The sequence below is a fragment of the Lactuca sativa genome, chromosome 9 (assembly GCF_002870075.4).
Source record: "Lactuca sativa cultivar Salinas chromosome 9, Lsat_Salinas_v11, whole genome shotgun sequence".
Taxonomy (NCBI): Eukaryota; Viridiplantae; Streptophyta; class Magnoliopsida; order Asterales; family Asteraceae; genus Lactuca; species Lactuca sativa.
In genome coordinates this window covers 130,728,875-130,744,155 of record NC_056631.2, presented here as the reverse complement: position 1 = coordinate 130,744,155, position 15,281 = coordinate 130,728,875, and positions in this window count along the sequence as shown.

The window sequence follows — 15,281 nt, the reverse complement described above, 5'->3', positions numbered from 1 at the left end:
AATACAAAACCCTAGAAATAACTCACGGATGGACATTCCCAATCCGGAGACTAAATGGACTAAATAGCGAGCCCAAGACGCAACACCTTTCACACCCTACAGTACCTATCGCTATGGGAGCATGTTCCCAACAATACCTTTTGTCTTGTTTGGACCGCCAGGATGTGGAATTGTCCTGTTGGCAGATCGTGCACCATTAGCAGTTATCTGATAGTGGTGTAGAACCACCGAAGAGCAACGTTATGGGGAGTGGTTGGTACTGTTTTGGCGTGTTATATACCAAAGCCAATTACTTTAAGTTGGACCTTGGCGTTAGAACGCCGGGGCCTAAGTACAAGGTCGTGAGGGCGAGGGCCAGGGCCTAGCACTTAAACTGAGTAACGACTGTTATTAGCTAGTGTCACAACTAGGAATTCTAATGCTTTTGTAAATATTAACAATGATGACATTTGTGACTAAAACTTGAAAGCATGCATGATGTTTATCCAATGACAACAAAATTTCAGCAAACACTCTATACAAACACTTTAAATGGTCAACAAAAGATTGGAAACCCAAAAAATCCTGGTTTAAGTCCATTATAGACTAGGATTTTCTTATTGGCCTAATGGACCAATAAGCTTCCAATTTGACTATTGAGCTTAGGACCCTTAAATGGGCTCTAATTCGACCTAATTTCATCAAACTTAACATTTTGGACCATAATGAATCCAAAATGAATTGGTTTACCTTAATGGGCCTTATTGGGCCTTACTTGATTCAATTAGCTTTCATGGACCATAAATCCATTCTTTTATACAAAATTGGGCCGTGAATTAGCCTAAAGGCCCAATGGGCCGAAAACTTCTTTATGAACCTCATAATTTCGAACCAACATATGAAGTAGGCCAAAGTAATTTACCTGCTTCCTCCTAGCCCAAGACTTCGGCCCAAGATTTAAAAAAAAAACAGAGAGAGAGGGAGAAATGAGATTAATGGGTGATTAGGGGGGGCGTGACACCTGAAAACTATATGTGGGATATAAATGCACATTTCTCACCTCCCCATGCATCTATCACTTCACTCTCTCTCTTCTTTTTATCTTCGGCCGAAGATCACAACACACACACACATTTTCAAATCCTCTCCAAACCACCTTCAAGATCACCCTCCATCTTCCATCAAGATATCTCGAACTTTGCTTGAGTAGTTTAGGATCTTCATCAAGTTTTTCAACCTTTGGTAAGTTGGCATCAAACACAAACATCTACTTCCATCTTAATACTAAAACTCCTTCTTACATAGCTTTGTTTCATGATCTAATCTCCTAGAACTCCTTTAAGTTCAAAAGTCGCTCCAAGTTGTTGCTAGGACCAAAAATCTCTCCATTTCTTATTCAAAACTGTGAGCAAACAATCAAGGTGAGTTCATACCCCCCTTGTTTTCGGTTTTTAATTGTTTTGGGGGGAGAATACAAGTACTATGTGTTGATCTATGTGTGTATGCTTGTTATATGTGATTTCTTTTGTTTATGTTGTGATTATATGATGTTATTTGCTAAATCTTGAAATCTATGGCTAAAGTGTGTAGAATACATAAACAACGTACATATTAAACAACTTACTTCAAAGATCTAAGGATCTTTAGGCCTAAGAAGTGAAAACAAAATCAAAATCCTTATAAGTGTCATTTTTGCCAAAATAATCAAAGTTTGGGGTAAAATATGGTATTTTCGGTTTTATAAGGACCAAATAGTATTATTTACATAGAAATCTAAGTTTTATGAAGATAACACATGTCTAGGGGTCAAAAGCATAAATTTTAGCCTAATGGGCTTTAAATTTGGGCCTCACGAGTTTTGGGCCCAAAGTTGCAAAAAATGAAGAATTTGAGGGGCTAAATTGGAAAAATTAAAAAACTATGATTCTAAATGTAAATAAACTTTTTCAAGGGCTGAAAATGACTTTCATGAAAAAATTGGATTAAAAATGAAAAGTTTTTGATTTTGGGGTCAAAATTGTAAAACTTACGGAAATTGAGCCATAAATGTAAACTTTTTACAAATAAAGGATGGAAATGATAAATACAATAGTTTTGGGTTGAAATTATTATTTAAATAAAGTTTGGTCATAAATGTCAAGAAAAATGGTTTAAGGACCAAAAATGTCAATTTTCATAAAAAAGGACTAAAAGTGCCATTTTTATAGCTGAAGGGGCTGCAACGGTCAAACTAAATGTTTTGGGCCAAATAGACAAATATAAATTTTAGGGTTAAAAATATCAAGTTTATAACGCATGGTTAATGTATATATATATATATATATATATATATATATATATATATATATATATATATATATATATATATATATATATATATATATATATATATATATATATATATATATATATAACCAAAGCTTCGTTATGAATCAAACATTAATGTATTTTTTTAAAATTGCAAATAAACATTTAGCATACAACAAATACATACACTACGAATTTAACTCGATAAACCGTAAATAATTCAATGATTGGACCCAAAGTCTTCTGTTTGTGCTACTGTGTCTTTGTGGCCCAATATCATGATTATTGGGCCCAATGTATTCAAACATGTTTATTGGGTCTTGGTGATCCAATTACATACCTAATGGGCCCTCAATGGCTTTTACACGCTATTGGGCCTTAGTGGCCCATTTGCATTGCTAGTGTGGTCAAAATCAATCATATGCGTGATGGTCTAACGTGTCCGTCACATACTCGACAACTTATAATAACATACATAATTACTGGACCATCGTTGTCCTGTTTCATGTCTGTTATGCTTACTTCATATTCACGTAATCATCATTCGAATTGTAAAAGAAGGTTATTCAATTTCATGGGATTTAGTGAGAAATAACAGGTGGCACCAATAAGTATCGGTCGTAGTCTGTAGTTAGTACCAGAGTCTCCCAGAGGGAGAGCAAGAGTTTGTGTATAGAATTATACGGGGGTGACCCCCCCCCCCCCCATACCTGAGCTGTTTGCTACAGTCAGACTCGACCAGTCTAGGGTGACAAAATCTTGATCAAAACCGAAATTTGGAAAAATGTCAAGACAGGCGAATTAGTCATTATTATGCATGGTTATAACGACTCACATAGAGATCCATTACCATCCAAGTAATCATGGGAAATCATATTCATTCATTGTGGTGATACAATAATAAAAAACTATCATACTATTTATACCGGAAAACATCGGGTTTTTCGGGGGAACAACATTATTCACTCCTACATACAACAACTATAATACAAGAATCAATTTTGAATAACAATCACTTTTACTTGTTTTGAAATCACATACATATGTACTTATGGGATCATCACATCTTTTTCGCAAAAAGTTTTTGTACAGAAAATATCGGATTTTCTGGGTTTTACAAACAATACAAACTGGTTTATAACAAACATGCTTATGAACTCACCAACATTATATATGTTGATGTTTTCAAAGTAACTTGTATTCTCAGGTAACAGATAAGCTGAGGAAAATTACCATGTGTATTAGGATGTTATGTTTTGTGACTCTCAAACAAGTTATGTTATGGATATGTAATATTTAGAAAATGTACTTGACGTGAACAATGACAATTGTACTATGTAATGTTGGTGATGTATGTGTTTTTTTATGTATATCCATTGTAATAGTATTCAACTGATAGTCACACGAGCCCTCGGAGCTTTCCGGCATTTGGTTCGAGGGTGTGACAAGTTGGTATTAGAGCTCTGGTTATAGTGAACTGGTATATCTAACCACACATTGATATGCAACTATAAACCCAAAGAGGGACTAAATAACTCTGAACAAAATAAATAAAATATAGTAATAAACACTCTTACTTGTGTGACTTAGGAAAGTAAACATAATACCAAATCAAATAAGATGATTGGAAAATCCTGACACCACGGTTATGCCAGGATTGTTCACAGTTATATTAGGGACGAATGTAGCATCATCAACTACATTTCCTCCAAAATACAACTATCACATGCCCTGGGGAGATCGCAAGGGTCAGTAAACCTAAGACATACCCTTTTGTTAACCAAGAAGAGAACATCAACCAAATTTTTATAACAACTCAAACATCTTAGGAGTAATTGTAGATTATTTATTGTCACACCCCAAAACCGAGAACGACAGAATACGTTCTGGGGTGGAGGACGTCATGTACAGTATCATAACAATTGCATAATAGTAAAAGCAAACGACAACAACCATTGCACTGATATAGTGATTTAAATACAAACATGTTCAGTATAGTTAATAGACACCAAAAGTATAATAAATATAAAAGATGGGTATTTTATATGCTCTATCTTCTCAAAAGCTGCACCAGTACCTGTCTATCTTTGAACTGAATACAAGTTATTGTGAAAAAGAGTACAAGCATAAAGCTGGTGAGTTCATAAGACTTTAGTTTCATTTCTTGCATAAAAGTGTTTACAATCAATTAATATATGAGTTGAAATGACTATTGAGAGTAGTAGAAATCCCTAGAAAATCCTATATTTTTCAGATTTAGATATGTGTAACTTAAATCCTTTGAGTATGTAAAAGTATTTTCATTGAAACTATCAGTGCTAAAAATAAGGTAGAAAGTTTCATACAAGTAGCGTAGATGAGTAAAAATATTGTTGGTTGACTATCGTGGTGTTGCGAACTTCAATATATATTCATTTACTTCGGGAAATTAGATTAGACTTTATTTCTTAGTATGTCGATTTGAATATAGATGAGATTTCTTATGTAACCGAACTGAATGATTATAGAGGTTCCGATAACCTTCCCGGTCATCCGCAGTGAGTGTTGTAGTGCCATCCCTGGGCCTAGTCGGCTCGGACTGTAATTTAACAGTCGGGATGTAATAGCGTCCGTCCTGTATAGGTCTATACATGTAGTGTTGCTTTCCTTTCGGGAAGCCCTGGTTACATGGTATTTACGTAGTAGAGTGTTGTATAAAGGAATAATATGTTATATTCTGGATTAGTGTATTCTCTTGAATTATAGTATAGTAACTTTTAGTTATAGTATAGAGACGGTTCTCTTAAACGTGTCTAAACTTGTGATAGTAGTAGTTATAACGGGTGTCCTAGTGATAGAGGTGTCAAGCAGTAGTGTTAACTATACCCATTATAATTATATAGAGTGTAGAGTCGCATGCCTTTGATTTACAAAGGTATTATATAAGATGAAGACTTTCATATCTAACACAATAGATATGATATATAAGTAAGAAATCAACGACAGCCGGACGGATAACAATATAGCCTAAGACCACAATCAAAAAAGAACATGAAATAAGGTGAGTTATCGGTCCTAAGTCCTCCAAGTCTTATTTGTATAAAAATATGGATGTCGATATAGTTTAAAAGAAAAGTAATTTAAATACAATTTTAGAGTACTTTAACAACAATTTAATTTAGAAAATGTGTTTGATGAATATTTAAAACAGTTTTATTGACAAATAGATAAAAGTATAGAGAGATCCTTTTTGGTTGTAAGCTATAAATCACATATGATTAGGAACCAGAACTTGTTGCATTTACTTGTATCCCCTCCCCCCCTAAAACATGTAAAAACATTTAAAAAGATTAATTAAGGGGTATGAACACACCTGCAACGAGTAGATCGGGTGGGAGTCTCGGTTGTGTGTTTGGTGTCAAGTGAGGGCTTGAACACACTTTAGAAACCTAGTGACATATGAAGACACATGTTTTCATATAATTAGTGGATGAAAAACTAATTTAACACATATAGACATCCTAATGTGAAGGAAAATGCTTTGGTTAAGTGTTAGGAGGCTATTGGGTTGCAATGAAAGAGTATAAGACCTCACCATGGAGTTTACTCTTCTAAAACTCACATTGAGTGAGTTTACGGTTAAGGGACCATTTCCTCCATGAGTTTACAGCTGTAAACTCATGGAAGAAGTGGGTTTGAGTGCTTGAAAGGTTCATACACTACTAGGGGTAGTTCTAGGGCTTAATCCGAGGCTTAAGGGGTTTTTAGGGTTAAAGGAGGGTACTCTCTTGGAGTTTGCGGTCCTAGGACCACTGCTTGGGAGTTTACGGCCGTAAACCCCATGGTTTATGGTAGTAAGCTCTTAGACAGCCCTTAAACCTCGTTTTTGAGGTCCTTTGCTCATTCTTAACAATTTCTAAGTGAAGGTATAAGGCTAAAACGAGGTTTAAGGCTTGATTCCATGGGTTGAAGGAGCTTACAGCCTAAAAATGTTCTTGGGCCGTAAACCCTCATCCAAGCCCCTAAACTTGGTGTTTAGTGTCAAAAATACTTCAAGGCTAAGCTCTAGGCTAATTTCTAAGCCTAAGGAGGAGATTTGAGGCATATTTGGCTCACTTTTAGGGGTTTACGGCCTAAGAGTGTTCTGTGACAACCTGATATTTCGAGTCAATGTAATGTAAAACCAATCAAATCTAGGTCAAAATATAACCTTCCTAAAATCTTATTTGGGTTAAATAAAGTAGTAGGAATCGTGTCAAGGTTTTCGTACATAAAAAGAACGTCCAAATCTGACTTCGAATGAGGAAGTTATGAATTTTTGAAGAAATTCCTTAATCACGTCATTTTAATAAATAAATAATAAAAATAATTTCGGAATTTGCCAACGGAGTCTAAACGAAAGTTGTAGATCTTGGTCTCACCTTCGCGTGGATATAAAGAACGTCAAAAACGGAGTTCGTATGAAGGAGATATGAATTTTAGAAGTTTATTTAAAATAAATATAAATTTAATTATAAACTCCCGGTATTATCCGAAGGGGAGTCATCGGATAGGACCGGAGTACGCCCTGCGTACCTTCGTACGCCCCGCGTACTCATATCAAGGGCCTCGGATCGTCCACGTCGCCCTATGCGAAGCTTCCGACCCGCCCGTCCGACCCGCCGCCCCGTCCGACCCGCCCTCCCATCCGAAGTGCGTAAGCAGTGACGTCCCAGTACGCGCTGCGTACCCTCGTACGCCCAGCGTACCGAGGCGGTTCAGCACCCCTATAAAAGGGATGCGAGGCTTTCCGGAAATTTTGCTCACTTCTCTCTTTTCTCTCACGATCATGCCTCAATTTCCGTGCCCGTTCAAACCCAAAGCTCTGGTCTTTTTGCTCAAGTCCCGAGGGTCGATTTTACTCCTGAGATTCCCGAGAATCCCGAGAAAAATCCGTTTCCCGAGACGAAACTCTGCCCGGTTTTCCATCTCGCTTTCTTCAATCAATCAAGTGAGTTCATACCCCTTAATTTACCTTTTAAATGCTCTATAAATTCTTTTATATGCTTTTAAGGGGGGGATACAAGTTAAATACTTATAGTTATTGCTTCTATCACATGTGATTGCATTAATCACATTTGATTAATAACTAGGGAAACCAGTGATTTTATCACTATTCAAACTGTCTATCGAACTGTTTTTCTTCAAAATGTTTTACAAACCCATTTACTTTTCAAACTTATATTACAACTGTGATTCAAACAAATGTTCCTTATACTTAAACTGTTTTAATCAAACCTATGCCTTCAAATTGTTTTATAGATTGACATCAAGTCGATCTTTCTTTAAAATAATACTTATGTTTCAAATGTCTTATAAAAACTTATTTATGCTTTTATAATATAAATTGCATGCCCATATATGTATAGATGTATAAATAATGTTTAAAGGGCTTAGGAAGGCCATCCACCCTATTTCCTTTTTCTCGATTTGGATGTGGTCTGGTGGGATTTCGGGTGACCATCCGAAGGTCGTTTCAATATTAATTACATATCCAATATACATATATAGACATAAAAGTACTTCCATATTCATACGTACTAGCCACATCATTAGTGAGTTACCATCGGGGTAACACAGGATCATACTATTACATATGTTAGATCAATGAGTCAGTTCATTCATGAGAGTATACATTACATTACTATGAGAACATATACAACTATACTAGAACGAGGAACATTACCCTCACATTAATATGTTAACAATTGTGATCCACTGTATCGGAGTATGCCTTAAATGTCATGGCCCGAGTTGTAGCCAGAATTCTCTTGGAGGGAGAGCGTTGAGTTTGTGTATAGATCTATATTGGATTGACTATCCTACACCTTGCTTCTAGCTACAGTCGGACTTGCAGGTCTGCGGGTGCCAAACGTCATTCCGTTATTACGACCGTCCTTCATGTTGTTGTTATCAGTCGATAGTATGGTGCAATTATCACATTATACCTTAATATAAATCCGGTTTAAGGTAGTTAGTACAGCAGTAGTTACTATAAAACTAAACTACAGTACTACAATGAATTACCCATTACATATTTTTAGTGATAACCTCACTTGAACTTTAATGTACAAACTATATTTTGTTAAAAGATAGTTGCACTTGGGAAATTACACACTTTTACAACAAACGAAAATACAAAACAGTTAAAGCCTTGGTAGAAGGCTACTTTATTAGAAAATATAGGTTTTTCTGAGAGATTAAAACTTTTACAAACACTTACATACATTTCACGAACTTATACTTGAGATATGTTCAAACGTTTTTGATAACAGACATCGACATTAAAATACTTATGAACTCACCAGCTTAATGTTGATAAACTCTTTCAAAATAACTTATATTCTCAGGTCATCAGTAGACAGGTACCGATTCCGGCTTTTGAGATGATGGAGCGCATTCAAGACTCATCATATTATTATTTTGATTTACGTTATATTTTTGGTGTCTAAAACTGTACAGAACACGCTTGTATTAAAATTATATATATTTAATGCAATGGATGATGTTGTTTGCTTATTTACATTTACTGTGTTGTGATACTTTACATGACGTCCTCCGCCCCAGAACGTTTCCGCCGTTCTTGGTTTTGGGGTGTGACAGATTGGTATCAGAGCATTATTTATAGTGAATCGAGTATATCAACCCATAAAAGATATACTAAACTATAAACCCATTAGGGATTAAACTCTGACCAAGAGTCTATACTTTAAATATTAAAATATTTAATTAAGTATACTAGTCTGCATTCATACTAAAATCAATGTCACAATGACAAGAACAAAAGTATTACGATTGTTAAATATCACAAGTGAGCTCGGGGATGTATGGTCAGTCCTGGGAATGGCATAGCCTGATCAACTATGCTGGTCCTAGGAGTGATTAGCATATGCCCTAGAATGGTTGTGATAGGTTAACAAGTCTAAAAACTTACCAACAATACCACAAGAAGATCAGTAGAACTTAAACTTAAAATGCTATAGGTGTATTTTGTACTACTAGTTACACGTATACTATATTCTTATACCTCTCTTCTCGCGTAGATCTAATGGCTAGATTCCATCACGGCGACCCGTACTTCCCAAATAAAGGTAATGCCGGTTGGATCGATGAAGAGCCCGATGATGAGCATCCAATCCCTTTGGATGATCACCTCGCAGAAGGCTTTTCTAATGGATCCTACTCCGAGCCTGAAGTCAACAACCTACCGCTCGTAGGTCAAGCCCGAACAACAATCCTCGACCAGCGTTTCCAGGTCCTACTCCCTTGTGAGTAAACAACTTGAATCACTGGAGTGATGAATAGGGTCAACCCTTACCATACTTTGGGGACCGAAGCTTTCACAACGTCAGCGATGGTGGCTCCGCTGACCGAGCTTTGCTTGTCATTTTCTGCAGAATACCTCGTAATGTCAAGCAAGGTCGAGCAGCCATCGACCGGGTCATGGAGATTGATGCCGACTCAGGTGTCAACACAGTCTGCATCCGTCGTCTTGAAGAAGACATGGAATGGACCCGAAGAACAAATGAAACCCTGCAGCAGCAGTTGGCTGCCCCACAAGCTGAAATGTTGGAACTTCGGGCTCGTCAGAAGACTCAGTATTGACACCTTCAAGAGGTTTCCGTAAAGTGCCCGACCTCAGGGCTCGCCCGGGGTTTTCCCATCGCCGTTAGACGATGCTAGTGCATCTCTGTCTTTTGATTAAAGAATAGCCTTTAACATCTGTGCTCTAAGTAGCACTTGTTTGTAAAATATTTCTAACTTTCAGTACTTAAATTTGAAATCTAAGAACTGTCAAACTTTTCTATATGGTATGATGTAAGACCTACTGTTAGGTCGATTTTCCCTGAACTTATTACATCAGTAATACCAGTATTATTGAGATCTATCTATCTGTGGGAAAAATCTATACACTTGTGCTTTCCTACTAATATTTCTTATTGTGGTTTCAAACACCCTTTCAAATGTTGGACTATGGGTAGTTAGTCCATGTGTCACTCTCTCGTGGCTTACAAATTGATTCTTACCATTTTTCTTATCTTTATAAACTTATAGCTGAAAGATGCCTCCTCGCAAATTTCCTAGGAATAATCCTGCACCACCACCTCCTCCGCCTCCGGTCATCGATACTGTAGCCCTGAATGTTGTCGTAGCTGCAGCAGTGGCAACTGCCATGGCTCAGTATCACTCTTCTGATGCCAGCAAAGGTGGAACCCCTGTGGAATCAGCCCCGGTTGAAACCCCTGTGCGTTCGAGAGAGTGCTCATACAAGGATTTCACAAATTGCAAACCGAAGCCTTTTTACGGCACCGGCGGAGTCATTGCCCTCTCGCAATGGCTCGAGAAGACTGAATCAGTCTTCGAAATCTGTTCATGCCCTGCGGCGATTAAATTCAAGTATGCCGCATGCACCTTTGAAGGAAAGGCCCTGACATGGTGGAACGGCCATGTCAAGGCACTAACTCTCGTCGTAGCCAACGACATAGGCTGGGAAACAATGAAAGACCTCATGTCTGAATAATACTGCCTGAGGGGCGAAATCCAGAAACTGGAGCAGGAACTTTGGAACCTGACGATGAAGGGCACCAACGTGGTCGCTTATACTGCCCGATTATGCGAGTTGGTGGCCCTCTGCCCCAATATGGTTCCCACCGAGGGGAAGAAGATCGAGAGGTACATATGGGGGCTAGTGCCTCCGTATCATGGGAATGTTCTAGCATCAAACCCCGCTACCTTCGACAGTGCCAAACGATTGGCACAACGACTCATTGACCATGGAGTCAAAACCCCTACAATCACAACCACCCTAGCCATCCCGGAACCCTCCAAACCCGCTGATACTAAGCGGAAATTCTGGGATGAAAAGAAAAAGCAACATGCTGCCAAAAAGCAGCAAATTGTGGCAATACATGCCGCAATAACCCCTGCTGTTGCTACTAACGCTCCGGTGAGTCGGTATGCTGGAAGTTCGCCCAAGTGCAACAAATGCAACTACCACCACAACGGCCCCTGCCGTGAAATGCAGTGCTCTAACTGCAACAGGAAAGGACACACCGTCCGATTCTGTAAGTTCCCGCCACAACCTATCAACCAAGTCCTTGGCTCTGGCGCGAGCCCAACCTGCTATGGATGTGGCGAAGCAGGCCACTTTAAGAGGGACTGCCCCAAGGCGAGGAATGCTAGAGGAGCAGGGAGGGTACTGGCTATAGGCCACGGGGAAGCAGTTGCTGACCCGACAGTGGTGACTAGTACGTTCCTCCTCGATAACTCCTATACATGCATTCTGTTCGATAGTGGAGCGGAGCGAAGCTTCGTAAACCATAAATTTGCTCACATGCTTAACCAACCACCGCACGCACTCAAAGAACTATTCACAGTAGAAATGGCTAATGGAAAAACTGAATGTATGAGTAGCATATACTTAGGTTGTACCCTAACTCTAGATAACCACTCATTCCCAATCGACCTCATGCCAGTCTCAATAAAAAGTTTCGACGTTATCGTTGGCATGGATTGGTTAAGCCTTCATCGTGCCGACATCATGTGCTACGAGAAAGCAGTCCGTCTAAACCTTCCGTCTAACGAAACTCTTATAGTCTACGGCGACAAACCCGGTGCAAGTCTTCGCATCATATCAAGTATTCAAGCACATAAATATCTGCGTAAGGAATACCATGCATTCCTTGCTCACGTCGTTGACACGAGCCTCGAAACGAAAGAACTAAAGAACATCCCTGTAGTGAGCGACTTCCTCGACATTTTACCAGAAGAACTACCCGGGTTACCTCTGCAACGACAGGTCGAGTTCAGAATCGACTTAGTCCCAGGAGCTATCCCAGTAGCCAAGTCGCCCTACCGCTTAGCACCAGCTGAGATGCAGGAACTCTCTGGTCAACTTAACGAACTGCTCAGCAAGGGCTTTATAAGGCCGAGTTTCTCACCTTGGGGAGCACCGGTCTTGTTCGTTAAGAAGAAAGACGGATCATTCCGTATGTGTATTGACTACAGAGAATTCAACAAACTGACGATCAAGAATCGTTACCCTCTGCCTCGCATAGATGATCTATTCGACCAACTGCAAGGGGCAAACTATTTTTCTAAAATTGATCTGAGATCCGGATATCACCAGTTACGAGTGCTAGAGGAGGATGTGCCGAAGACAGCCTTCCGAACTCGTTACGGACATTACGAGTTCGTGGTGATGCCATTCGGATTGACCAATGTGCCTGCAGTCTTCATGGATCTGATGAATAGAGTATGCCGACCTTACTTGGATCAGTTCGTCATCGTTTTCATTGACGACATCCTAATCTACTCCCGAAGTAAGAAATAGCATGGCGATCACCTACGACAAGTTCTAGAGACATTACGAAAAGAGAAGCTTTATGCGAAGTTCTCGAAATATGAATTTTGGATCCGGAGAGTCGAATTCTTAGGACACGTGGTAAGCGAAGAGGGAATCCACGTGGACCCGTCCAAAATTAAAGCCATTGAGAACTGGTCAGCACCTAAGACGCCTACAAAAATTCGTCAATTTCTAGGTCTCGCTGGCTACTACCGCAGATTCATTCAGAACTTCTCTCGAATAGCGAAACCTCTTACAACCCTAACCCAGAAAGGCGTGGCCTTTGACTGGGAAGAGAAACAAGAAAGAGCGTTCCAAACGCTCAAACGAGCCTTGTTCACCGCACCAATACTATCCCTTCCCGAAGGAATAGAAGACTTCGTAGTCTATTGCGATGCATCGAATCAAGGGCTTGGATGTGTCCTGATGCAGCGAGGTAAGGTCATCGCCTACGCCTCGAGACAATTGAAGACACACGAGGTTAACTACACGACCCACGATCTTGAACTAGGAGCAGTGGTGTTTGCTCTGAAGATCTGGAGACATTACTTGTATGGAACGAAGAGCACTATCTTTACCGACCACAAGAGTTAACAACACATTTACGATCAAAAGGAGCTCAACATGAGACAACGACGGTGGGTCGAGCTACTCAGTGATTACGAATGTGATATTCGTTATCATCCGGGTAAAGCCAACGTAGTAGCGGACACCCTAAGTCGGAAGGAATATTCTGGTCGCAAAGTCAAGTCATTGTCAATAACCATCCATTCACACATGTCTAAGCAAATTCAGGAGACTCAACTTGAAGCCATGAAACCTGAAAATGTGACGAATGAATCCCTTGGAGGAATGGACAAGAATTTAGAAGCCAAGGGTGATGGAGCCTTATATTTCATGAACCGGATCTGGACACCGAAACACGGTGGTTTCCGAGACTTGGTCATGACCGAGGCGCACAACACTCGGTATTCCGTCCACCCAGGTTCAGATAAGATGTATCTGGATCTTAAAAAGCTATATTGGTGGCCTAATATGAAAGCAGAGATTGCTACCTTCGTGAGTAAATGCCTTACTTGCGCAAAGGTTAAGGTCGAGTACCAGAAGCCCTCTGGTTTATTGCAACAACAAGAGATCCCGGAATGGAAGTGGGAGCGGATCACTATGGATTTCATAACCAAGTTGCCCAAGACAGCGGGTGGACTTGACACCATATGGGTCATCGTTCATAGATTGACCAAGTCTGCACACTTCCTGCCTATCAAAGAAACTGACAAGATGGAGAAACTTACGAGAACATACATTAAGGAAATTGTACGGCTACATGGTGTACCTATGTCCATTATCTCCGATAGAGATAGTAGGTTCACCTCAAGATTTTGGCAAGCACTACAACATTCCCTAGGAACAAGGCTGGACATGAGCACAACCTACCATCCTCAGACCGACGGACAGAGTGAGAGGACCATCCAAACTCTGGAAGATATGTTGCGAGCCTGCGTGATTGACTTTGGGAAGGCATGGGATACTCATTTACCCCTTGTCGAGTTTTCCTATAATAACATTTATCACACGAGCATCAAGGCTGCTCCATTTGAAGCTCTCTACGGCCGAAAGTGCAGATCCCCTCTATGCTAGGCTGAGGTGGGTGATACCCAATTAGCTAGGGGGCAAACTTCCGACAGTACTCTCACCGGTCCGAAGATCATTCGGGAAATGACAGAGAAAATCGTTCAGATCCGTGAACGATTGAAAGCCTTTAGAGACCGACAGAAGAGCTACGCTGATAAACGAAGGAAACCTTTGGAATTTCAAGTGGGAGACCGAGTCCTTCTCAAAGTCTCACCTTGGAAGGGCTTGATACGTTTCGGCAAGCGTGGGAAGCTTAATCCGAGGTACATAGGGCCTTTCGAGATTCTTGCAAGAGTCGGCCCCGTAGCTTACAAACTCGAACTACCAGACGCACTTCGTAACGTACATTCTACATTCCACGTATCTAACTTGAAAAAGTGTCTATCCGACGAGACTCTTATAATCCCTCTCGACGAGATCGAGATCAACAAGAGCCTCAACATCGTGGAAGAACCTGTAGAGATCATGGACCGTGAGGTCAAGCAGACAAAGCAAAGTCGTATCCCTATCGTGAAGGTTCGCTGGAATGCCAAGCGAGGACCGGAATTCACTTGGGAACGTGAGGATCAGATGAAACTGAAATACCCTCACCTTTTTCTTAGTTGTTTGTAATTTCTTACTTGCTTAAATTCTAATTTCGGGACAAAATTCCTTCTAACGGGGGGATGATGTGACAACTCGATATTTCGAGTCAATGTAATGTAAAACCAATCAAATCTAGGTCAAAATATAACCTTCCTAAAATCTTATTTGGGTTAAATAAAGTAGCAGGAATCGTTTCAAGGTTTTCGTACATAAAAAGAACGTCCAAATCTGACTTCGGATGAGGAAGTTATGAATTTTTGAAGAAATTCCTTAATCACGTCATTTTAATAAATAAATAATAAAAATAATTTCGGAGTTTGCCAACGGAGTCTAAACGAAAGTTGTAGATCTTGGTCTCACCTTCGCGTGGATATAAAGAACGTTAAAAAAGGAGTTCGTATGAAGGAGATATGAA